Source organism: Mus caroli, unplaced genomic scaffold (genome assembly GCF_978045245.1).
Source record: "Mus caroli unplaced genomic scaffold, Mus_caroli_1 scaffold_5, whole genome shotgun sequence".
NCBI lineage: Eukaryota > Metazoa > Chordata > Mammalia > Rodentia > Muridae > Mus > Mus caroli.
This window is the reverse complement of record NW_028227260.1, coordinates 80,662,189-80,687,620: the sequence shown is the minus strand read 5'-3', so window position 1 is coordinate 80,687,620 and position 25,432 is coordinate 80,662,189.

Sequence of the window (25,432 nt, the reverse complement as noted above, 5' to 3'; positions counted from 1 at the left end):
AACTGTGGTTTTCATTTCTAGGTATGAGAGGGAAATCAATTTAATCTCAGTCAGTAGAGTTTATTCACAATGTTGAACTTTATATAAGCTTAGTATCTCTCAGTTGTCTACAGATTATAAGAAACTGAAGAATAGAATGCTGGTAGACTAAAATGACTCCAAAATTTGTACTACAGAAAATGCATTTTTATTGAAATTTTTTGCATTGACATGCATGAATAATATCCTATAAATTCAGAATAGAAGTCTATAAAATAAAATAAATAAAATTATATATTATTATATCAAATCCAGTCATATATTTTAAAATACATTTGTTTTCCATTTTAGTGACTTTATAAATATAAATTCATATATGGTAAACTTTTCATTATATTTTCATGTCCAAAATATATGACAAAATTTATGATCTTAACAATTCCAAATATACACTTCATTCAAATATCACATTATTTTACAACTTACATAATTTTTTCTTGTGGAATGGGAATATTTCATCAATGAATTATCATTACATTTCTCCATCTTTACTATCCCTTGTCAACTATTATTACACTTTCTGATTCTTTGATTTTGAGTGCTCTACAAAGATTACTTTGCTTGAAATGCAAAATTCCCTGACTGTTTAATGGTAGATTATATGCCATCATGTGTGCACTAGCCATATTTGGCATTTATGTTCATCAACTGTTGTCGACTTATATTGTTTCCATGTTTGGGCAGTTATGAAAGCATAATTCTGCTATGATCATGAGTATAAAAAGTATGTCTTCCAAATCCTCTTCCTGTTCATTTAAATACTGTATCAGATGGTAGAATTGCTGGATCATGTGGCAACTTAACATTTTTTTTCATAATGCTTTTGGAATCAACTGCTGTACTTTATATTCCAACCAATAGTGTAGCATGTTTCCAGTAACTTCTTATCTTTGCTGAGAGTTGTGACTGCTTTCTTTTCTTAATAGCCATTTAAATGAGTAAGCATCTCATTGTACTTTGATTTGAATTTTTTGAATGATTAATGCTCATGAATATGTTATCATATTGCATAAATAATATATATATGTATTCTATGGAAAACACCCTTTGCCTATTTGAAAAATTTCCACTCATATTATTGAGTCATAAGAATGCCTTTCTGTAGTTTGGATAATAAACCCCTATTGAAATATGTGATATACAATACTTTCCCAATTCTATAAGTTGACTTTCCACTCTTGTTGTTTGTATTCATTGTATACTTTTATGTAATGAAATAATTTTTGTTGTAGCTATGAATTCTGTTACAGTTTTAATTGAGTATGTCCTAAGTCCATTAGTCATCCCAACCCTTTTTTCTAATTTTCTTCTGTCTAACACTAAGTGAATTGTTTTAATATTTTTAGAGATTCTTATATTTTATTAGCCTTCACACAGCCAACTTTCAATATACTCAATATTAATAGTTTTATATCTTTCATTGAAATTATTTGGATTATTTTTGATACAAAACCTTGCTATATGTAGTAAACTCCCTTCAAACTCACCATATATCACAAGCTGGCCATGAGTGGTGATCCTCAGCCTCATCTTCACCAGTATTATAAGTATAGCCATGTGTACAGGACAACTCATTATGAGAATTTTCAAACATGTATATCATTGACATTTCCTCATATTTGACTCTCTTATCCACTCTTGACCCTTGTACCTTCCAACTTATTACTTCTGTTGACTTTAACCACTACTGCTTTCATTCCTTGTGTGTCTGTGTATATAAATAATAGAGTACTTATATTTAGATTTTATATAGAGAGAATATATAGTGTAATATTTGTCTTTCTTTCTCCATTATCTTTTTATACCTGTTGACACTGCCTTTTTCTATACAAGTAGCCCCTTTCTACTGTCATGATTTAAATGTTTATTTCTATTGAGCACATTAATTTTTACCGATATTAACATAATGTTATAAAGATAAGTATTAAATATCAAATTACAATGCTCCTATTATAATAATTTCAATCTTATATAGTAATCATTATTTAAGTTAACATTTCTTTTCTTTAATGTTCATTTGTTTATGTCAATATGAATATAGTATACATCAGCTAGTTTAATCATAGAGTGCACTAGGAAGAGTATGCAGACAAAGTAATGACAGATGCACTGTGTCTACATTGGGAAGCTATTCCTGGTATACTAAAAAATGTTCAAGCATTAAATTTTTATATTTGGAGATTTTAAAGATGTTTCACAAGAGAAAAGAGAGTCACAAATTGATTGTTTTCTAATGTTTAGTGAATTGCTGTAAAAATTGTTAATTAATATATTAGAACCTAGTCTCTACCACAGAATAATTTCCAATAGATATATTTGCGAAGATGTGGATTTTTGTTGCAGGGAGGAAGAGGTATCTCAAACAAAATATCTTATTGTTAGTAAAAATCAGCTTGATACTTTGGACTTTGGCAAGTAAAGGAATAATGTGCTAGAGAGCTTTCCAGGTTATATTGTAATCCCAGATACTTTTCTTCTGTGGAAGTTCCCCATCTTGAATGTCTGTAGCTTCACTTAGTTGTATGATTTAATTGGGAGCTTTGTTGATGACTAAAATAGAGACATTACATTGATTTGTAAAATGAGAATTAGGTGGTATTAGTAGTTGTTTATCTTTGTCACTATTCCTTTTCTTATATGTATATTTTTGTTTAAATAGATATAAATTGTAATTGAACTTCTATTTTAAAACGTCATATATGAGTACTATCATAATGTCATTTACACAACACCATCTCCTCCTACCAACTCTTCATGTATCACCATATACCTTGTGAAATTCATTATCTCATCCTCTTTACACACACACACACATACATACATACACAGAGAAAGAGAGAGATATGCACACCCTCAAGTGTATGCACAGATGAACACAAAAACACACACATGCAAATACAAACACATGTTTAAAATTCAGTACTGGGATTAGATAATGTAGATACTACAAAATATTGGATAATGTAGATATTACAAAATATCTAAAGTTAGATATATTGTAATGGAGAGGTCTAATTATCTCATATTATTAAAATTGCAAATAAATGATCAAGATCAGGTGATCTCATGTGCTTAGCAACTGATGAGCTCTTTGATAAAACAGTATAGAGATAGGAAGGAAAACATTATGATGAAGAAATGTCTCAGGTTTTGGTTTGGACTTTCATTATAATTAGCCGTTCTTGTGGAAACTCATTAAGGCAAAACTAGCATTACCAGTCTCCAAGGTTAGTGACATAAAGATACAATCACCTCATGCTCTCTCAACTCTTAATGGTCTGTTGGGATTTGAATGAGGTTGGCTCCCATAGGTACTTATGTTTAAATATTTTGTTCTAAGTTGATAGACTATCATCCATCAACTGTTGGGAAGGAGTAGGAGGTGTGGCCTTGTGGAGGAAGTATACTTCTAGGGGTTGATTTTGAGGTTTCAAAAGCCTATCCATGCCCAGTTGCTCTCACATGCATATTCTCCCCCCCTCTTTCTCTCTCTCTCCATGATTCTTGTGATGATGATGATCATAGACTCAACTTCTAAAATTGTAAGCAAGCCCCAAATTAAGTACTTTGGCCAAATTAAGTGGCCTGGGTTATGATATCTCTTCACAGCCATAGAAAAGTAACTATGACAAAGTCCTACTACTTATACTCTTCTATATAGAATTCCAGACTTGCAGCACATGACCCTTTTGGCATGAATTCCAATCCCATCCAAGCACTAGAATAAATGTTTAATACTTATTTGATTGTTCTTTGAGGCCATTCTAAAGTTTTAGCTTTGAGCTTTATTTATCATCAAATATTAAAGATTAGATTTTTGTCTTTAAAAATTTATATTGTAAAATCTTTGTCTTGCAAATCATTTGGAAATAAGCACATTACAAATGTACTTCAATGAGATAATACTGTCCTAAAATAATATGCTATATTAAATCAATAGAATAAGGGATTGTTATAGTTTCATTTCTGTTGCTCTGAAAAAATAATCTAAGAAAAGAAAAACTTAGGAAATACAGGATTTTTTTTTATCAACTCATAATTCCTGGATACAGGTCATCATTGTAGGAAAGTGAAAGCACAGAATTAAACAGGTACAGATATCACATCCACAGTCAAGAATATAAAGAAAGGGATTCATACATGCCCAGTTACTTGCTGGCTTATCCTCAGCTTGATTTCTCCATTACTATACAGTTTGGGACCAACTGCCTTTAAAAAGGTTCCACACCTAGTGGGCAGGGTCTTCCTAAATGAATTACCTTAAGACAATGCCTAAAGACATGGCTACAGAACAGCCACAATGCAGACAATCATTCATTGAGACTTCCTATAATACTTTGAGTTGTATAAAGATAAATAATGCTAATCATAATAGTGGCTTATTAGGAGAGAATTATATACAGAAATGGACATTAGTAATTAAAAAACTATGTGTGTATGAAGGCATATATTTGAGTGCTATGTCTACAGGCCTATCAACTTCAATTATAGCCAAGTTACTAGCAACTTGGGGAGAAGCATGGAGCAGATTATCCTTCTTGGTGTTTCTAAGGAAGAGACCAGGCTCAAATTTTGTTCTCAGCTCCTTAATGTCCACAACAATGAGAAGATAAAGTTTTGATGTTTTAGTGACTTAGTGTTTATAACTTTGCTATGATGTGGTAATACATAAACACCTAGAGTAAATGTTAGCTTTGAATCTTTAAGTATGTGTGTTTCATTTGGAATACCCATAGAGTTTAGGGAAGTCATGAAAGGCCATGTCAGACAAAGGGATCTTTTAATTGAGAGGCATAGAATACAGAGATATAACTGGGTAAAAGAGAATAATGGAACAGGACAATTGAATGAAATGGGCCTTAGGAGGAAGAATTAGAGGAGTAAACAAGGGGAGGAATAATTAAAGAACTTTTCAAAAATCTGCTATTTTAGAAGTTTTCCAAAATATATACATACATGTATAAAATGAGTTTAAATGGAGTTACCCTATAACAGAGAAACAATACCTCTAGTAGATCCCACCAGTATCTAGCAAAAAAAAATTACCAGTATCAGGAAACAATTACTTATTTCTGAGTTGTTGATCAATGGATTATATTGGCCCCTAGACATTAAATATTGTTTCCAATAACTGCTATCATTTACCCTCTAAACTTGATGTTAATATTCTATTACTGAAGGCATCATGTGCATGACTCATAGAAAATGGAGAATTCAAGTTGTTATTTACCTGGGAGCTTCACTCCTGCTGTCCATCTTTAATTGTGCTGAAAGATAGTATTCACACTACAAGAGAAGAAAAATAATCATCATGTTCACACAGGGAACCTTGAAAACTGCAATAAATAGCAGCTGGTTTGATAAGACATTACCACTGTTGCAGCACATGAATTTTATGAGAGTAACCATCACTTTCTCATTGGACTTAAAAATCCACTCGATGAGAAGTAACCCAGCCCTGAAACTGTAAAAGGAGTCATGAACCTGTGACTAGATAAGGCACCCTGGAGAAGAACCAAGTCCTACTATTTTGGTAAGTGGACATAACATTAAAATGATTCCTTATCATTTATTGCTATGCCCATAGCTCAGTACATCTCTCAACCCTCTTCATAAAAGTGTCTTTTGCAGTACATGTCAATTAACAAAGAACTTCAACTGGATAACATGTAGAGGATAAGACACTGTGGAGGGCTTTACCATTAATGGAATTTATATACCATACCCTTCCTCACAAAGCTCTAGGAGCTTTGTGAAAGAGGGATCCAACAGAAAGTGTGCAGGGTGCAAGAGGTGGTAGCTAATCTCAGGGAAACTTTGATACATAGCATGACATTTTCACATATGAGTTCATACTAATATTTATAATATGCATAAAACTGTGCCAGATGAAACCAGACAAAATTCCAGTATTAAACATGGATGATGAAGATGAAGTCTCATTCCCAGGTGATTACTGCTGGGAGAGGTAACTAGTTCTCTCTCTCTCTCTCTCTCTCTCTCTCTCTCTCTCTCTCTCTCTCTCTCTCTCTCTCTCTCTCTCTCTCTCTCCTTCTATCAAAAGTAGATTCTTCCCTTATATAATATATCCTGACTATGTTTTCCCAGCTACTTCCTACCTCCTATCACATCTGGTTCTACATTCTTTTCTGTCTCTCATAAAAAAGAAAAGGCTTCTTTTTTTCTAAGAGATAATAGTGCAATATAACAAAATAAAATGTAAGATAAAATAAAATCATCACATTTAAATTAGACTTTCCTTATCTTAGTTAAGAGAAAAGAGTCAATGAGAAGTCACAAGAATCAGAGACCCACTTGTTTTTATACTTAGGACTATACAAACACTAAACTAGAAGCAATAATATATATGCAGAGAACCTGGCACAGACTTGTGCAGTGCTTGTGGATGCTGCTGTAATCTCTGTTAGTTAAAATGTGTTGTTCTCATTTTTTAGAAGGCTTTATTTTATTTTATTTTATTTTATTTTATTTTATTTTATTTTGGTGTCCTCCAACCACTTTGGTTCTTACACCCTTTCTAACTTTTCTTCTGTTGGGTTCCCTAAACTCTGAAGGGGGGGATTTCATGTGGACATCCCATTTAAAGCTAAGTGTTCCTAGGTCTATGTCTGTCTGTCTGTCAGTCTATATGTATGTATGTATGTACATCTGTCTTCCCCCCCCTCTATCTCTGAGTAATGTCTAGCTGCAGATCTCTGCATTTGTTCCCATCTGCTGCAGGAGCATGCTCCTCTGATTATGGTCGAGCAAGGCACTGATCTATGAGTATAGCAGAACATTAATATCATTTTTACTACTTATTTTTATTAAGGCCAGTAGTATTTGGTCTCTTGAATATATAGTCTGTGTTTTTTGGTCATTCAAGCAGTGTGGGGGTACAGATTCCATCTCATGAAGTAGACCTTAATTCAAATCAGTTATTGCTTGGTTACTCCCACAAGCTATGTGCCACCATTACCCTAATTTTTTTCAGTTAGGATACCATGGTAGAACAAAGGGTTTGTTGGTGACTTGTTGTTTATGTTTCCTTTTGATAGCATCCTAATACCTTCCTGGACTAAACACTCTAGCAGAGAGAGATGAAGGCTCTATGTATGTCCCAACTTGTCTTCTACATGTTCAATGAGTTGTGTAGGTTTTTTATTCAGCAATAGGATCTTGCTGTCAGATTTTCGGAAGCAATCTATTGCCTTGGCAAAAGCCTAGGTTGTTTGAGTATTCCTGTGGGGTTTCCTTTGGCCAAAACCTCAATTGGATGTAACAAAATCCTAGTACTATAAGTTTCAACTCTACTAAGCTTTCATAGTTCATCTCTAATGCATATTAATGTTAGCTGTCTCTTCCTACATACCACTCTTCAACTCCTTCTACCTTCTTCTTTCCCACTGGATTTTCCTGTTACAGTCCCCATCCATCTGTAATAATTCTATTTCCGTTTCTTAGTGAGAGCTATCTGTTTCCTGTAGTCCCCTACTCTATAATTCCTCTTTGTGGTTCTACTGATTGTAGCTTGGTTATCATTGACTTAAGAGCTAATATCTGCATATTAGTAAGTGCATACCATATTTATCTTTCTGGGTCTGGGCTACTTCACTCAGGTTAATTTTTTCTAGACCGTGCCTATAAATTATAGATGTAATATTTTTAACAGCTGAATGATACCCTATTATATAAATGTACCACATTTATTTTTCTATTCTTATCTTGAGGTGGACATCAAGATGATTTCCTATTTCTGGACATTGTGAATAGAGCATGAGTGACCATGGTTGAGCAAGTATCTCTGTGGTAAGGATGAAGCAACCTTTGTGTAGATGCACCAGAGTAGTATAGTTGGATCTTGAGGCAGATCTATTACAATATTCTTAAGGATTCTACACATTGATTTATATGTTGGCCATAAAAGTTTGAACTCCCACAAGAAATGGACGAGTGTTCCTCTTGCTTTATATCCCTACCAGTATGGGCTGTCACTTGTCCTATTGATCTTAGCCATTTCATAGGTATAACATGAAATCTCAAGGTAGTTTGATTTGAAATAAAATTGCAAACCATTAAAGAAAAACATTGAAGAAGATAATAAGAGGATGGAAAGATCCTCATGCTCATGAATTGTTAGCATTAACATAGTAAAAAATAAACACCTTGCCAAAAGCAGTGTACAGATTCATCAAAATTCTAACTCCATTTTTGACAGTTCTTGCATCAGTTTTCTTTAAGGATATGACCTATGGTATGTCAATCACAGTCTAGGGCATGCCCCACACCCAGGAGTGTATGAAAAACTCATTGATATCATTGGCAAAAACAAATGACCTAAAACAACTTGACATTGAAAAGTAGGGAGGTGAAGGCAGAGAGGACCAATACAAGAAGAGTTGTGGGGTGAAATTGATTAAAACATATGCTGTGAACGTTTCCAAAAACAAATACAACTATTATTTTTAAAAGGAGTTTGAAGGTACTTGAACATACCATAAATTAAATCAGCAGGCCTTAGTTTACAGTGCAGTAGATGTACCTTTTCATTTTTAGTGGCATTGTAAAAGTCTAAAATTAAATATTGTTTTAAATATAATGTAGTCAGATGTTATTTGGTAATTATACATATATATTTTATTCATAAAGATTTCAAATAAAGACACATTTATTATGCATATAGCCCCAATTTTTTTTATTTAACCATGCAAATCAGCATTCTTCTTGCTACTGATATATAGAAAGAAAAATATTTCCATTTTGTTTACAAGTTGAATGTTTTTCAGAGGTGCTACTATTTTTCTCCTTAACAAAGAAATTCTTCATATTACTTCACAAAGTAAAAAAAAAAAAATTAGGGAAGTTCTGATGTAGCCAAAATTTAAAGTTTTTTGTTGCCAGGAAAAGATGAGATCAAGGTCAAAATAAATTAAACTGAGTACTTTTTTACGAAAATAAATGTGATTTGTAGGACAATTAAAACAAGTTTTGCCCTGAGTCAAAAATTTAAAGTTTGTTCAAAAATATTAGCAGATGACCCTTTAGTTACTGATGGAATATCAAGCGAAAATATAGAATTAGAAAATGACTTAAGCATTTGACTCCTAGCTATATTAATCTATAATAGAACCTTCTGTATTCAATAGAGAAGGTTTGTCTTACTTGCCCCAAGAGACTGATACATGGTAAATCTTTACTACATGTGATTAGATTTGCAATTTGAGGGAATAGTTTATCGGAGCAAGATTTTAATGAAACAAAGTGGATAATGTCCTTTGTGGAAAGAACGATATGGAGCCATATTCCCTATCAGCCATTTCCCAGCTTCAGACAAGTTATATGAATTACTTAGCCTGGTCCTCAAGTAGGTAAGAACATACCTTGAAAGAGTTAAATAATGTTGAAAATTAAATGAAAAATGCCTAGCAGAGTTTGCAGGCTGTAGCAAGAGGTTAATAACTAGTAGTTTTAATTAATGTTTTTCAGCGAATTTTTCTCTGAGCTGAATCTGGTTTTAGAATACTTTCTTTGCCTTATTTGGCTAGAGTTCTAGATAGTTTATTCTTTTTTTCAATATGAGAATATACAACTATTAGTTTAAAAATGGAAAATAATATATTCATAGCAAATTCAAGATATGATAGAGGCTAGATCTTGATATCTATGCATATCCATGTTTCAAATCCCAGAATTGGAATATGTTGGATTATACAGCAAAATAGACTTTGCAGATGTGACTGTGTTAAAGATTTTGAACATGTATTATTCATGTAGACTTGTTATATTCATGTGAGGGAAATTGGAAATAGTTATATTCAAAGGAAAAGGTTATCGGATAACAAAAGCAGTACTTGATGTGATTTACTTTGAAGATAAGTAACGGGTCCCAAGGCATGGAATTTAGTCAGCCTTAACAACTAGAAATGGTAAGGAGGATTCTTTACTAAAAGCCTTGGGAAGAAATAAGCCTTTGTCACTTTGAGTCCAGTGAAGCTAACTGTAGACTCTAATATACAAAACTGAAAAGAATACATTCATTTTTCCCTAAGTAATATGTGTAATGTTTGATACAATGGTAACCAGAAATAAATACTAGTAAATGTAAATTCATTTGAGGTTTATTTCTGTTAGTTAATAATATGTAACAATGCACCCAAACACATACAATCCACCAGAACAAGGTGACTTAAATGAACAGACATTCATGTAATATTAAAATATATTTTGTTATCTTTATGTGTAGCCTGTGAATGAGCATGTTTATATATTGTACTTGTATGTCCAGTTGTGCATGTACATGTGAGCTTGTGAATGTCAGAAGTCGATTTCAGTTGTATCAGTCGATTGTTCATTTCTGTTCACCTTATCCTTTTCTTTGAGACAGGATTTCTCACTGAGCCTAAAGTTTACCAACTCGGGTATAGTGGCTAGTCTGTAGGACTTAGAGATCCTTTCTATCTTCACCTCACTAGTGTTTGGGTTAGAGACACATACTGAGGCCCTTGCTTTGCTTTGGTTGTTTTGTTGTTGTTTGTTTTGTGGTTCTTTTCTCTTTTTTTGTTTGTTTGTGGGTGTCATTGGTATGAACAAAAGTCCCCTTGTTGTGGTACCAGGCATTCTATCAACTGAGACATCACCCCAGTACCAATTTTTGTTATTGTAATTGTTTATGTACTCCACTGTGAAACCTCATTACATATGTACAATATATGATGACCAGACCTTTGTAGATCATATACTTATTATTCTAGGCATGTAGCATTTATTTTTAGGGGTAACATTCAAAGTCTTCTCCAGGGGATATTTCAAAGCATCCAATTAATTGCTGTCAGACATTTATTTCACTCACAAGTCTTTAGAGCTCCTATAGGATTTTTCTAATTTGGCCTGGGCTTCAGTTGGTATTAGCTGAGCTGGCTCATATTTCTTAAATCACTTACTGCTTCATTTTTCTAGTCTGGTAGGCCTAGGGACAGTTGAGCTAGTTGGAAGTATCTCTGTTTTGTATTCTCACTATCTCCCCAAAAGCATTTGTCTAGGTTGATGCAAAGGGACTTGTAAGGGAGAAAAAAAGGATAGGGTATATGTTTGTCCACTTAGAACTGGCATAGCATCACATGCATTGCATTTCTTTGTCTAAGGTAGGGCATTAAAAAATACCCAGATTTTGGTGACTGATGAACTTGACTTTTTAAAAAAGCTTTGTTATTTATTTATTTATTTATTTATTTATTTATTTATTTATAGTATATGTCTGCTCTATCTGCTTGTATACTTGAATGTGATAAAAGGGCATCATACCCATTATACATGGATATAAGCCACAGTGTGTTTGCTGTGAATTGAATGCAGGACTTCTGGAAGAGCAGCCAGTGGTTTTAACCTCTCAGCCTTCTCCTCAGACCCTTATTTTTGTTTTAATGAGACAAGCTACAAATTCACATTACAAACACCATAGGCATAAAAAGGTAAAAAAATATATGAAATATTTGCAAATTGTGTACCACAAAGTAACTCTTGGAAAATCATGTCTTGATTCTCATCTGATTTTCTAACCCTTTTATTTGACTGTCACATCAAATACCTTCTGAGTCACTAATTCTGTGTAGTAACAATATTCTGGTATGCTTATGATAAACTACTGTGGTCTGGTTATGAGTTTTAAAAAGATCTAATCAATTAATTCACTTGACAGCATTAATAACTATTTGCCTAGTGAATATGCTCCTCACTCCCATTTGTATTGATTTTTGAAAGGCAAAGTGTCGAACAATTTTTGCCAAATTGCTTTTCCAATACATGATTCCAGGTTAAAGAAGCCTCACCCTTGTGGAATTACTAATTGGATGTTATCTCAACACTCTTCTAGAAATGTTCCTAACACAGCTTAGCTAAGAACCATATGTTGCATCCTGCTTTACTGCACCAGATCTTCCCACTTTATTTCTTCATCCAGGTGTTACTTATTTCTAAAGAAATGATGATATAGGCACATATGTGGATACCTATTAGAGTAAAAGAAGTTATTGCACCCATGTCATGTAATTTCCCGAGTCCAGATGGGCTGGTGTGGCAGCTGTGTTTTGATCAACTGTGAAGGTGTTTGTCTGTGGATGTGTTGACAACACCACCATTAGAAGCAACCAACTTTCCAAGAGCATGTGGCTTAGTTTTAATTTCTTGATTTTTGTGTTATCTTTCTTTTCAAAAAGAAACACATCATATGCAGAAAATGAGTGTGAATAAATGAATGAAGCTTAAAATAGTCTGCATGATTGCTGAAATCCAATCATGATGCTAGTCAAACTTAAGACATTGATTCAACCATTGACTTACCTGATTTTTTTCTTTAGTTTCAGTGTAAATTTTACAATTTGATTTAAACCTAATGTACAGTAAAATGAAAATTTTGTGGTTTTCAGTACACAAAATTTAACATATAAACTTATGTATAATTACCATCACTATCAGGACACAGATCTGTTTTGTTGCTATATAAATGATCTTGTAACTCAGAATCTCTCCAAAGTGGAAGCAACTATATATACTTTTAGTTAGTAATCAATAAAAATATGTGTCAAAATTTCACAAAATACACTACTCTGCATTATAAGAATGGAATTTTTTATATAAGTGGCAAGCATCACTGATTACTCTTAGAAAAATATAGGCTGTATGATTCCACATTTTCCCCCTAAACTTTTAATCTTCATCTATTTGACTCATATCTGATATGCTCTAGTTTCCATCATAGCTTCTGGTCTTTAGTGAATGGCCTTAAATATAAATATCATATTACTCATCAAAACTATTTAATTAGCTTTATGTGTGCTAATAAAATTTAAGTTTTTGCAGGTAAAATAATAGATTCCATTATTGTGTCTTCATATATTTGTGTCACTGTAATTATTTTCTTATTGTTCTACCTCAATGTCTTCTGCAAAACCCCTTAAAAGAATTTTTTAGAGAAAGCTACTGGTCCTGCAAATGCCTGTACATGTCTTACTTAGAAATTGCTTTATGATCAGGATCTTGCATACAAGCACAACTTACTAATATGCCTCACTCATCTGGCAATGGATGTTCTAATACTCATAACTATACATTTGTGTTTTGTTACACATCATTCCAAGGATTTCCCTATGATCTAACAACACCAAGTATCTCTTAGCTTACAAAATTGTGTGTTTTAGTGCTTACAAAGACTATATATATATTACCTTTTAAGTAACAGTAATTGATTATTTTAAAGACTATAGCTTGGAAGCCTAAAGTTTCCTAGTTTGTGTCTGTGATTAAAGTGTGTGTGGGAGGAGGGGTATCTATGAATTGATTAAAATTGCACTGAAAAGTGAGGTAGGACTAGCAGGTGTAAGCCCTGAGGCAGGGTGAATTTTAGTTTCTTCACTTAAAGCTTCTGGAGATCATAGTGTGTGGTATCTGCCCACATTTACAAATGGAATACACTGAAGAGGCATAAAAACTAAAGCCCTTGTAGGAGTACATTTTGGCTGCCAGCATCTCTTCGACAAGCAAACATTTTGAAAACACTTGGACGATCCTGGCTGCCCCCATGTTTTCATAAATATTTCCATTTGGCAGGCAGTCACAGAAACCTTGCAGACCAGACTGGTCAATGGTAAAACTTTAGATGGAAGAGGCTCCATGAGCAGCTGCTCAGTTGTGAAAATGTATGCAAAAGCATATGGCTGTCTTTATTGCCTTTAGTCAATGTTTATTTAAATGTATTTATTTGTTTATTATTTATGTTTTCTCTGTAAGTATAAAAACACAGACTACCATTTCAGAAGATTTTTTTTTCCCTCAGCAAACTGTTCTCCTTCAAAAATAAACTTTGTAAAGGTTCAGTATGACACAAATATCTATTTACATAAAAATACATTTTTGTTTTTGTGGGGTTTTTTTGTTTTTTGTTTTTTTATTTTTCTTTTTGTTTTGGGTTTTGTTTTTTGGTTTTTGGTGTTTTGGTTTTGTTTTTTGTTTTTTTGTTTTTTGGTTTTGGGGTTTGTTTGTTTGTTTGTTTTTACGAGGAAGAGTTTCTCTGTATAGCCCTGGCTGTCCTGGAACTCACTTTGTAGACCAGGCTTGCCTCGAACTCAGAAATCCACCTGCCTCTGCCTCCCAAGTGCTGGGATTAAAGGCTTGCACCACCACGCCCGGCGTATAAAAATACATTTTTAAGACAAAAAATTGAGTAAAATTTGTTCTGTTTGGCATCGTAGATCTCAAATACTCTCCTTGACATTTTTGCAGTCTCACACATCCACTTTTATTTAGTAGATGTACCATTTAATTTTCTAACATGTAAACTGACTTGCAGGGTATCTAGGTGAAAATTATTTAGAATTTGGTGCTGGTGCAGGATGCTGCAATTTGCTTGAGTATAAATGCTGAGCTTTCAACACGTTCATATACTCAACTATGTGTTGTGTTTAACTCAAATTGTGAACTATATCTGAAAATATTTGTTGTGAAGGTCCTAAATCTGCAGCCATTATTTTTTATATATTGGATGTACATTAAATTTTACCACCATAGAAAGCATGTTTTAGAGTGTAGCCCCCTATGTAGGCAGAGGATACATTTGGTTTTTCTTCATGTAGATAAAGGTTGGGTGTTCTGACATGAGCAAGACATCTGCAAATCTAAGTGGAATTAAATTTTAATAGATTCATTAAATAAAGTATACAAATCTTATTTTTAACTCAGTACTTTCCTTAGAATTCAGTCTTTTTTGAAGGTACATACTAGTTGTAGTCTGTGAACAAATAAAAATGGATAATTTTGTAAATGAATTTTAGTTTGGCTAATATAGATTCTCAATTCTCATTTGCATGCTAAAATCTTAATTAGCATTAAAAATATAACTCTTTTTCATTTTTTAAAAGAAGGATTTCCAAATTTGACAATGGAATCATTTTTTTAATGTGCAATACATTACCATTTTAAGGAAATATTAAAACTTTTAATGGAGTTTCTAATAAGAAGACATTTTCTGAATATTTCTTCAATAATGCTGATTTAGTGGTAGATGCTTGAAATTATCCCAAATTAAGAAGAGATGAAAAAACAAAGCTACTTAAATAATTCATCAAAATAGTTATTCTTTACATGAAATATGTTTGGAAAATTTAATACTTTTGAGCTACTGGAAACAGTTTATAAGGATTTTTGGTTGAAATGGTCACCTAAGATAGTCTAACTGTCACACAAAACAGACAGTAAGTAAGCAATAAATGCAGGAGCTGAAATCAAAAGTCTGCAGTTGTGATCATCATACATGTAATTCCTAAAATAATGTCCCAGCTTAGAAGGTGAGGCATCAAACAGATCCTTTTAATGTCACTTCATTCTTATCAATGGACCTTCATAATATATACATTTCAAATTTCAAATGCTATCCCGAAAGTTCACTATACCCTCCCCCGGCCCTGCTCCCCTACCTACCCACTCACACTTCTTGGCCCTGGCATTCCCCTGTACTAGAGCATATAAAGTTTGCAGTACCAAGGGGCCTCACTTTCCAGTGATGTCCGACTAGGCCATCTTCTACTGCATATGCAGCTAGAGACAGGAGCCCTGGGGGTACTGGTTAGTTCATATTGTTCTTCCACCTATAGGGTTGCAGACACCTTCAGCTCCTTCGGTGCTTTCTCTAGCTTCACTATTGGGGTCCCTGTGTTCCAGCTTATAGAAGACTGGGAGCATCCACTTCTGTATTTGCCAGGCACTGGCATAGCCTCATAAGAGACAGCTTTACCAGGGTCCCTTCAGCAAAATCTTGCTGGCATATGCAATAGTGTCTGGATTTGGTGGCTCATTATGGGATTAATCCCCGGGTGGAGTAGTTTCTGGATAGTCCATCCTTTCATCTTAGCTCCAAACTTTGTCTCTGTAACTCCTTTTATGGGTATTTTGTTCTGTATTCTAAGGAGGAATGAAGTCTCCACCCGTTGGTCTTCCCTGTTCTTGATTTTCTTGTGTTTTGCAAATTGTATCTTGGGTGTTCTGTGTTTCTGGACTAATATCCACTTATTGGTGAGTGCATATCTAATGACTTCTTTTGTGATTGGGTTACCTCACTAAGGATGATATCCTCCAGATACATCTATTTCTCCAAGAATTTCATAAATTGATTGTTTTTAATAGCTGTGGTACTTCATTGTGTAAACATACCACATTTTCTGTATCCATTTTTTTCTGTTGAGGGACATCTGGGTTCTTTCCAGCTTCTGGCTATTATAAATAAGGCTGCTGTGACCATAGTAGAGAATGTATTCTTATTACCAGTTGGAACGTCTTCTGGGTATATGCCCAGGAGAGGTATTGCTGGATCTTCTAGTAGTACTATGTCCAATTTTCTGAGGTTTCCAGGTTTTCTAGTTTTGTTGAGTATAGCCCTTTGTAGTAGGATCTGATGATGTCTAGGATTTCCTCAGGTTCTGTTGTTATGTGTCCTTTTTCAGTTTTGATTTTGTTAATTAGGATAATGTCCATGTGCCCTCTATTTAGTCTGGCTAAGGGTTTATCTATCTCTTTGATTTTAACAAGGAACCAGCTCCTGGTTTGGTTGATTCTTTGAATAGTTCTATTTGTTTCCACTTGGTTGATTTTAGCCCTGAGTTTGATTATTTCCTTCCATCTACTCCTCTTGGGTGAATTTGATTCCTTTAATTCTAGAACTTCTAGGTGTACTGTCAGGCTGCCAGTGTATGCTCTCTCTAGTTTCTTTTTGTAGTCACTAAGGGCTATGAGTTTTCCTCTTATGACTGCTTTCATTGGGTCCCATAAGTTTGGGTATGTTATGGCTTCATTTTCATTAAACTCTAAAAATAGTCTTTAATTTCTTTATTTCATCTTTGACCAAGGAATCATTGAGTAGAGTGTTATACAGTTTGACATGAATGCTGGCTTTCTATTATATATTTTGTTATTGAAGATCAGCCTTAGTCCATGGTGATCAGAAAGGATACATGAGATAATTTCAATAAAATTGTATCAGTGGAGGCCTGTTTTGAGACCAATTATATGGTCAATTTTGGAGGAGGTACCATGTGGCACTGAGAAGGTATATCCTTTTGTTTTAGGATAAAATGTTCTGTAGATATCTGTTAAATGCATTTTTTCATAACTTCTGTTAGTGTCCATGTGTCTCTGTTTAGTTTCTGTTTTCAGGATCTGTGCATTGGTGAGAATAGGGTGTTGAAATCTTCCACTATTATTGTGTGAGGTGCAATGTGTGCTTTGAGCTTTACTAAAGCTTCTTTAATGAATGTGGCTGCCCTTGTATTTGGAGCATAGATATTCAGAATTGAGAGTTCATCTTCGTAGATTTTACCTTTGATGAGTGTTAAGTGTCTCTCCTTGTCTTTTTTGATAACTTTGGGGTGGAAGGAAATTTTATTCGATATTAGAATGGCTACTCCAGCTTGTTTCTTCAGACTATTTGCTTGGACAATTGTTTTCCAGCCTTTCACACTGAGGTATTATCTGTCCTTTTCCCTGAGGTGGGGTTCCTGTAAGCAACAAATATTGGGTCCTGTTTGTGTAGCCAGTCTTAGTCTATGTTTTTTTTTTTTTTAAATTGGGAAATTAAGTGCATTGATGTTAAGAGATATCAAAGAAAAGTAATTGTTGCTTCCTTTTATTTTTGTTGTTAAAGTTGGGATTCTGTTCTTGCGGCTATCTTCTTTTAGGTTTGTTGAAGGATTGCTTTCTTGCTTTTTTGAGCATGTAGTTTCAGTCCTTGTGTTGCTGTTTTCCTTTTATTATCCTTTGAAGGGCTGGATTTGTGGAAATATATTGTGTGAATTTGGTTTTATCATAGAATATTTTGGTTTCTCCATCTAAGGTAATTGAAAATGTTGCTGGGTATAGTAGCCTGGGCTGGCATTTGTGTTCTTTTAGGGTCTGCATAATATCAGTCCAGGATCTTCTGGCTTTCATAGTCTCTGGTGAGAAGTCTGGTGTAATTCTAATAGGCCTGCCTTTATATGTTACTTAACCTTTTTCCCTTACTGCTTTTAATATTCTATCTTTATTTAGTGCATTTGTTGTTCTTATTATTATGTGTTGGGAGGAATTTTTTTATGGTCTAGTCTATTCAGAGTTCTGTAAGTGTCTCATATATTCATAGGCATCTCTTTCTTTAGGTTTGGGAAGTTTTCTTCTATAATTTTGTTGAAGATATTTGTTGGCCCTTTAGTAGAAAATCTTCATTCTCATCTACTCCTATTATCTGTAGGTTTGGTCTTCTCATTGTGTCCTGGATTTCCTGGATGTTTTAAGTTAGTATCTTTTTGCATCTTTCATTTTCTTTGATTGTTGTGCCCATGTTTTCTATGAAATCTTCTGTACCCAAGATTCTCTCTTCCTTCTCTTGTATTCTGTCGCTGATACTCATATCTATGTTTCTAGATTTCTTTCCTAGAGTTTCTAGATCCAGAGTTGTCCCATTTTGGGTTTTCTTTATTGATTCTACTTAACTTTTTAGGTCTTGGATGGTTTTATTCAATTCCATCATCTGTTTGGTTGTGTTTTCCTGTATTTCTTTAAGGACTTCTACATATTTTGCAGTCTTCTCCTGTATTTCTTTAAGTGAGTTATTAAAGCCCTTCTTGATGTCCTCTACCAGCATCATGAGATATGATTTTAAATCCAAGTCTTGCTTTTCAGGTGTGTTGGGGTATCCAGGACTGGTTGAGTTGGAGGTGCTGGGTTCTGGTGATGGTGAGTGAGGTCTTGGTTTAGTAAAACCAAGTAAAACCCTTATGTTTGTCTTTCATCATCTGGTAATCTCCGGAGTTAGTTGTTATAGTTGTCTCTGGTTGGAGCTTGTTCCTCCTGTGATGCTGTTATTCTGTTAGCAGACTTGGGAGTCTAGCTCTCTCCTGATTCTCAGTGGTCAGAGTACTCTCTGCAGGGAAGTTCTACTCTTGCAAGGAAGGTGCACAGATATCTGGTGTTCAGACCTGCCTCCTGGCTAAAGATGAAGGCCCAAAACAGGACCTGTCCCAGAAGATGTGTTACCTCTGCAGTCTGCACACTCATCTGCATTGACTGGTCTCTGAAGGATTCGGGACACAAGAGGGTGCTCTCACCTGCTCTGGTGGTCAGAGTCCTCCTGGGCAGACACCTCTCCTCTGGCAGGGAAGGTGCCTGGATGTCTGGATCCTGAAACGGGGTCTGTCCCAGAAGCTGTGTTACTTCTGCCTGTCCCAGAAGCTGTGTTGCTTCAGCAGTCTGCTCCCTTACCCTTCACAGTTCATGAGTTGACCTGTGCACACTGGTCTCTGAGGGACTGAGGACCCAATATGGCTCCCTCTCCTGCTCCGAAAGAACCCTCCCAGGTGGGCACCTCTCCTCTGGTGGGGAAGGTGCCTGTATATCTGGAGCCCTAAAAGGGGTCTGTCCCAGATCCTGTGTCACTTCTGCCTGTCTCAGAAGCTGTGTTGCTTCTGTAGTCTGCACTCTTACCTGTGCAGACTAGTATCTGTGGGATCCGGGACCCAAGATGGCTCCCTCACCTGCTCTGAAAGAGCCCTCCAGGAAGGGTACCTCTCCCCTGGCAGGGAAGGTGCCTGAAGTCTGGAACCCAAAAAGGAGTCTGTCGCAGAAGCTTTGTAGCTTCTACCTGTCCCTGAAGCTGTGCTGTTTCTGCAGTCCACTAGCTCACCCTTTGCAGTCCTTGAGCTGATCTGAGCAGACTGGTCTATGAGGGACCTAGGACCCAAGATGGCTCTCTCACCTGCTCTGAAAGAACCCTCCCAGGTGAACACCTCTCCTCTGGTGGGGAAGGCCCCCAATGTCTGGAGCCTGAAATGGGGTCTGTCCCAGAAGCTGTGTCACTTCTGCCTGTTCCAGAAGCTGTGTCACTTCTGCAGTCAGCTTGCTCACCCTTTGCAGTCTGTGAGCTGACCTGCTCAGACTGGTCTGTGAGGGATCTGGGACCCAAGATGACTCCCTCACCTGCTCTGAAAGAGTCCTCCCTGGGGGACACCTCTCCTCTTGCAGGGAAAGTACCTGGATGTCTGGAGCCCGAAACGGGGTCTGTCCCAGAAGCTGTGTCACTTCTGCCTGCCCCAGAAGCTGTGTTGCTTCTGTAGAGCACTCTCACCTGCTAAGACCTGCTAAGAGGTACCCGGGACCCAAGATGGCTCCCTCACCTGCTCCTGCAGAGCCTTCCCAGGTGGACACCTCTCCTCTGGCAGGGACAGTGCCTAGATGTCTGGAGGCTGAATAGGGGTCTATCTCAGAAGATGTGTAGCTTCTGTAGTCCACACTCTCACCTGTGCAGACTAGTCTCTGAAGGATCCAGAAACCAAGATGGCTCCTTCACCTGCTACAAAAGAGCCCTCTCGGGTGGCCACGTCTCCTTTGGAGGAGAAGGTGCCCGGATGTCTGGAGCTCCAAATGGGGTCTGTCCCATAATCTGTGTAGCTCTGACTGTCCCTAGAAGCTGTGTGGCTTCTGCAATCCTCTTGCTCACCCTTTGCGGTCTGTGAGCTGAACTGGGCAGAATGCATGGGTGTTTCAAATGAATTTTTAAAAGATACAATTGTATAATTCTTAATACTTTCTGGATCAATTAAAGTTTAGAATCTTAAAACATAAAATAATAATGCCTTTAAATATAAAAATAAATAAAAATCCTGCCAGGCATGGTGGAACATATCCTTAATCCCAGCATTTAGGTGGTTTCTGTGAATTCAATCTCAGTCTGGTCTACATAACTGGTCCCAGATCCATTGGAACTACATAGTAAAGCATTTTCTGACACAGAGAGAAAGATAGAGAAGGAGGGATAGAGAGAGAGAGAGAGGAAGAAGATGAAGAAGAAGAAGAAGAAGAAGAAGAAGAAGAAGAAGAAGAAGAAGAAGAAGAAGAAGAAGAAAGAGAGAGGGAGAGAGGGAGGGAGGGAGGGAGGAAGGAAGGAAGGACACAGACAGAGGAGAGGGAGGGAGAGAGAGAGGGGGAGAGAGTTCAGTTGAAGGTAGTCGGCAGAATTTTCCAAAATAACAGCTGCAAACTTATGAAAAAGATCCATTTTTCACCACTGACAGGAGATGACAATATGACTCCACTGTAAAACTTCCTGAAGTAATAGATTAGCATCCTATAAGCATCTGGCACACCATCACCCATCCTTTCTTAACGTGTGTATTTTAGTGTTAGGCTTTACCTTTTTTTTTTCTTTAAAAAATATTATACTAATGAATGAATTGGACAGAAGGTAATTAGAAGTAGAGCCATAGATCTTAAATACACATGACTCATACATTTCTAAAGTGTTTATCACTAATATGTGTTACATTTTGCCAAAATAATTCATAAATGTTTAAAAGATAAAAGAAACAGAGTTTACAGTTACTTAATAAACCAACCAATTTTAAACATTGTAAAGATTTGTCACAACCAAATATAGATAGCGAAAATCTCCCAGAGCCAAATGAATCAAATACTGTCTTCTGATACTTAAGGACCATGCTGTCAACTTGCAGAGTCAGAAGCTTAACATACTTGGGAACAAATGCCCTCACTTAAGATATATTAAGACCATGTGAAAATGTTAAAATGGAAATCACTATGTAATGTGTAGAAATAGAAGTGCCCATTTTAAGGAACTCACCTCCCTCCATGATGGCAGTGCTTTGGGCTGCTAGGCTACATTTTGAATAGCAAGATAGTTTCTAGAGAAAAGCTGAAGAAGCGAATGGTTTCAACAGGAAACTGGATAAAATGCATCAGGAAATTCTGAAGCTTTAAGTATGTTCACTCTTAAGGTGAAACTGCTGATAATGGTAGTCTCCAGTCCAGGAATTTTAATAATTGCATAGCTCAGGGTAGGACATGTAGATGGACCTAGAGGTCTGAGTAGTGTCTGGAAAGATAAGGTTTCCATTTCTTTTGCATGTGTTTAATGGCTGGAAGAAAAATGAAACAGAAAATAAAGCAAATATTATAGAGGCAGGGCAGTGACAAAGGTTTTGACCCTTTTCTATACTTGTGGATGCATTAGTATATTGCTAATAGAGCACACTCTCTTTTATCTCTTAGACAAAATAGATTTATAAGATCTAATTTATCTAATAAGTTAAAAATCTGCCCAGAGATGGACGAGTGTGCTTTGGAATCTCTCAAGAGTTTCTAAGCAAAGCCTATTGAAGGTGCATTTCAAAAGAAAGTTTTGAAACCCTGGGGCAGGTGGATTTAAACAAAATGGGGTAAGGTGTCTGAAGAAAACACAGAATATTTTCCCCTTTGGTACAAGAAAAGGACATAGGGGGTTAGAGACTAAATTAGAATATACATTTAAGGTCATGTGGAAGATGTGAATGGAAATGTTTACTTAGACATGATGACAAAGAATCAGAAATATTCTATTCAATTACTTGGATACCCTGGGTTACATAGAAACCTAAACAGTTGTTTTATTTTATTCTTTATCAGAAGTATTATGCAAATGTATGGAGTTATTATTTCCTTTAATGCTCTGGGATATTTGGATAAAAGTATTTTTATGATTATATGCTATCCTTCATTACTTGATGGCTGAATATCATTACTGAAATGGAACACTCTCAATAACTCACCTCTAAAATAATTCTTTTTTTCCCTTGGAAAATGATTATCTGGGAACTGAAATATCAAAATTTATAAAGATGCTTCAGCAATGAAATGAATTACTATATAGCTGTTTCTCTTCCCTTTTGCAGACACTGTTATTAGAAAGTAAAATACAGGAAAACATTCAGTGTTATTATGTAAGAAGTGAGTCTAGTACTGCCAGAGTCAATTAGTTGCAAGTTAAACTCTGAGCTGGGAGATGATGATGGTGGTAGTGGAGGTGATTTTTAAAAGACTTATTTTCATGTATATTTATATATATTCTTGGGTTTTTAGCATCTTTCATTTCCTTGGATATGCATTTTTCCAAAGCATGTTTATCAACTCAAAGCAAAAAGTGTTTAAAATATCAATTTAATATAACGTAGAGCAGCAGTGTTTTGTCCCCTTCCATTTATATTGTGTAGAAAACCAGACTTCACTGTGGAGAAAAAAGTATGTTCAGATTAAAGCTTTAAATTGGTGGCTAGTAGCCCAGTTATGAAAAACTTGGCTGCCTGCTGCTCCTTGGTAATGTGTTCCACAGGCTGTTGTTTTCTGCTGATCTCCTATTTACAGTGATTTACTCCAAATATGTGGGTGTCTTAAGTATATGGGTGTTGTCCAAGAAAAAATGAGTCAGTTTATTTTAAGTGATGAAATGAGAGGCAACACACAATGGCTTCTGTTGATCCCTTACTAATTCTTAAATTGAAAAAAGACTCCCATAGATGCTTGGAGACCAGTAAAGGAATCAGTTGAATATGAGGAACCATCTGTAGGCACAGCACTGATGTAGGCATAGGGAAGAGGTAGATAAAGTTTGAGCCTTTAAGAAACTTATAACTCACACTGATGAGGATGAGTGTCATTTAAACAAAATGATGTGCTCTATTACAAAGCAGAATAAAAAAATACTTTACCAAATTGATAAATTAAGCAGATACCCAGTTCTATTGAAAAGGCCTAAGAGTGATTCTAATTAAGACTTCTCTAGTTCATATACATACAGCAGTCAGGGCATTTGAGGTTAATATTGCTCGATTATTTATGAATTTACCCAGTAACATAACTCAATATGAAATATTCACCTGTATTGAATAAATCTAATGTGACAAGCATTTGCACAAGCTCTTACAGATAAATGGATTAATAATATGGGTTTCTTAATGTTTACAGGATCTAAATGTATAAAATGAGGGGGCAACAATGTGAAATTTAACTGTAAATTCAAGATAATAATTATCATTTCAGAATTGATAAAATGGTGCATGGTGACAAATGGGGCCAGTGGAGCATACCACCAGACAAAAGACCAGGTAAGGATGAACAGCCTCAGATCTTGGGGAATCTGTGAATTTCAAATGGCAGGAGTGGAGAGAGCTCCCTGCCAAACTACCTGATCTAGAATATGTAAACATGACACCCCACTGAGAGGATTGTGGCAAATGGCAATCAGTCACGTAGCATAAAGACCAGGAGGTCTCCATGCTAGGAAGAACTAGAACTATCTAGATAAGACCAGAGTGTTCAGCCAATAAGCTTCCCTGTCAACAAAGATTATTTAATCCCCGGGTCACTCTGAGTAAGTTGTATGCATTTGCATCCACCATCAAATAAAACATTTTGAACAAGCAAGGATTGTCTCTTCATCAAGGATCGCCACATGGATTGGAGAGGGCTTCTTCCTAAAGGGTCTTGCTTAAATCTCCAGGAGAAGGTCTTCTCTTTCCCAGCCCCCCCCCCTTACTCTTGGTACTCATTCAGAAACAAACCTACCCAGAACTTAGATGCCCTGAGGGGAATCATCAACTCATTCCCAACTTCCCGTGATCCCCAGGTGAGGTGTCTGGACATACAGGAGACTGTGAACCACAGCAACCATCCCAGATTCTGCTGTTTTCCAGTGAAGAAAACACAGACTGAGGATCCCTATTACAGACAGTGTTCAGACTCAAGGGAGCTGCTTGCGGGCAGCACTCAGGCATCCCAGCATTGAGGCTGACACCCAGCCCAGCAGATACAGAAGGCTGTTATTAATTGTTCTAGAACGATGCAGAAAAACTTGTTTGAAATAATAACATTAGAGATTTTTGAGAAATACTTGAGGAAATTCAGCTATTTTATCAGTGTTTTACTAGTGTAAAGTCTACCAAACACATTACTTTGGCACGATACCTTTGGTGATTATGTTACGGCTCTGTGTAATTTTTTTGCTCCATTTCAGATTATCATAAATTGTGCATTGACTGTCAATTCCAGAAATTTTCATTGGCTTGAATAGAAAGCCATTGGTAAATAATGTGAAACTGGATCAGTTTTCTAGTTTTGTCTTTTGATATTTACATTTGTGCTTCTAAATTTAATGCAGTGAAACAGCAATTTAAGCATTTAAGCAAAAACACCACATAAAAGTTCAGCTGTCATCACTAGAAAGAGAGGCCCATTGGACTTGCAAACTTTATATGCCCCAGTACAGGAGAATGCCAGGGCCAAAAAGGGGGAGTGGGTGGGTAGGGGAGTGGGGGAGTGGGTATGGGGGACTTTTGGGATAGCATTGGAAATGTAAATGAGGAAAATACCTAATTAAAAAATGTAAAAAAAAAAAAAGTTCAGCTGTTTAAATGTGGAACACTTAAGAATTACCAAATTTCAAACTCCCAGGATGGCTGAGATCCAAAAAACAAGAGAGAGGGGCTAATGTACTGTACATTCTGTGTCATTTCTGCTTTTTTACTCAAAAGATGTTGGCTTGCCAGAAGAATCC